The following is a 2,490-nucleotide window of genomic DNA, read 5'->3' on the forward strand; positions in this document are numbered from 1 at the left end:
TTCTAAAACATGTAAGCTACTGTGGTCTGATGGTAAACATGGCCCTCCCACGACCTCGCATACGTGGAGGACGGACTGGGAGAACTTACCACTGCGCCAACAACGACTGCCTGAACTAATTGAGCTCAGTACCTATATATTCCAAGTGTAGCCAAAACGTTGCCATCGATTCAGGAGTAGTTGTTCGATGATCTTAAGGTTAAAAGGCAACGAGAACAATGGCAGTCTTGCCGGAGTCTGGGTGCGGGGGCGGCTAAGTACGAGATGGGTAGGGGAAGCTTCTCATGACTAGGGATAGGGTTCCAACGCTATTTCTCTCGATTGTGCTGGAGTTTCACCCTCCGTATTCAAACAATGAAGGTTTGTATGGTTAAACAAGCCAATGATTTTAAAATACTTTGAAATGACATTTAATGATAACATTCGTAGAAGTCATGAAGCAAAATTAGGATTCCAAGACGCTTTCGTAAATAGTATTTTTGAACCATCAATTTTTTTTACCATGACTTCCAAGAATGTTATTTTATGATGAATTTTTTACAGCAACACAAAACATTTGTCGAATTTTGGCACCCTTGTTTTTCATTTTTTATTTTTTACTAACTTTTTTAATTTTACTATTCATCTGGGAGCATTTGAACTTGGGATCACATACTAAGTGACCAGCAGCGGCACAAACTGTACTGTAGGAGCACTATTAAGGGAGCATCTTACCGTTGAACATAGCAAGAGAAAAAAAGTTGGAAATGGTCTAGAGGTAGAACAGGAATCAGGGAAAGTCCAAGTAGTTTCAGACCTGAGAAATACATTATAAAACTTTTGCTTCTGGTTAGTACTACTACTTACAAACTATATTGTCGACATTCCAAAATGACCAACTCTTTGTACATATGCCAGACATTCAGAGGACATGATTGACGGGATGCGGATGGACCTCTAGAAGCCAAGATACAGGAACTTTGATGAGCCCTACATATACTGCTATTACGTCGCGGGCTCCGTGGGTGTGATGAGGCTTCCAGTGACGGGCATCTCGCCCGAGTCCAAAGCAACGGCTGAGAGTGTCTACGGTGCCGCTCTGGCTGTCGGGCTCACAAACCAGCTCACCAATATACTCAGGGATGTCGGAGAAGAGTAAGCCACCCACTCATTACCACTAAAATGCAACGGTCTTCCCTTTCTCTGAAGAACAATGATGATATGAGTATTAAAATAGGAATGTCTTGAAATTTTGTGTCTTTGGAATATTTCTTTTCCAGTGCGCAAAGAAGAAGGATATATCTACGTCAAGACGAGCTCGCGGAGGTGGGGCTCTCCGACAAAGACATCTTCAAAGGAGTCATCACCGACAAGTGGAGGAAATTCATGAAGAGGCAGATCAAGAGGGCAAGGATTGATGTTCTTCGAGGAGGTGGAGCGAGGGGTGACTGAGCGTAGGAAGGAGAGCCGGTGGCTGGTAAGTGCCCTAATGCCACAACTTGAAAGCCAAAAAGAGCTACATATAGAGTTCTCATCGATGTTAATTATTAGTAACAACGAAGGAGCTATGTGTAGTTCAAGACCCGCAAAAAAAAACCTATGTGTCAGGGGGGGTCGCCGCCCCTCGTGTATAATCATTGAAAAAAATATATTAGGGGCTCAAATAGAAGAAAGTATCACTTGAGTGATAATATGGTTTTGCATTGCAATTGCAGGTTTGGGCCTCTCTGTTGCTATATCGACAGATCCTCGACGAGATCGAAGCGAACGACTACAACAACTTCACCAAGAGGGCCTGTGTTGGGAAGGCGAAGAAGGTGCTGGCGCTTCCTGTTGCGTACGGGAGATCGCTGCTCTTACCGTATTCACTGAGAAATAACCCGGACCTAGAAGAAACAACAAAGCAAGATGAAGATGGTCAGGTTAGGCTAGATAGAAAGAAATTGGGTGGTGTCGCGACATCTGCCTTCGAGCTCTTCATCCGGTTAGTTGGATAGTCAATGCGGCGAATCGGCACATTCCTCTGCAATCAATGTTGACATGAAGGGCTGGGGAAGGAAGGGAGAAGAATACTGCAGCAAACCTCGATGGAGACCGAATGTTTACATGTATATTATTATTGCTAGAACATGTGCGTTTGAAGACAGAACAAGATGTATATATATACTCGTTGTCGGTCCTGAATTCGGAAAACAGGTATATTATTCTGTAAGCGTATATATTCGAGCAATACAGTTTGGAATGCAGAACTGAGAAAATATGACGCTGTTTCTAAACTTTAGAAGGACATAGCCCTCAAGGGGAACATTCAATGAATACAGGGGCGATGGGACATAGATCAAGGAGGTTCCTTAGGACTAGCTAGCTAGCAGTCCTCAAGAATAGGTTCTACAGTTACAAAGGAAACACACGTTACATGTACTACATGACAGTCACCTTATTACAACTCAACAGCAACTCTCAAAGCTAACCTCCCTCAGGGAAGTTGCCATTGAAGGAGAGCTAACAACC

At 43.4% G+C, this 2,490-nt stretch overlaps 1 pseudogene; it reads left to right on the plus strand.

The window, feature by feature from the left end:
• Positions 1 to 910: 910 nt before the first annotated feature.
• On the plus strand, positions 911 to 1,901 carry LOC119346620 (annotated as a pseudogene).
• The last annotated feature ends 589 nt before the right edge of the window (positions 1,902 to 2,490 follow it).

The sequence above is a fragment of the Triticum dicoccoides genome, unplaced genomic scaffold (assembly GCF_002162155.2).
Source record: "Triticum dicoccoides isolate Atlit2015 ecotype Zavitan unplaced genomic scaffold, WEW_v2.0 scaffold45, whole genome shotgun sequence".
Classification (NCBI taxonomy): Eukaryota; Viridiplantae; Streptophyta; class Magnoliopsida; order Poales; family Poaceae; genus Triticum; species Triticum dicoccoides.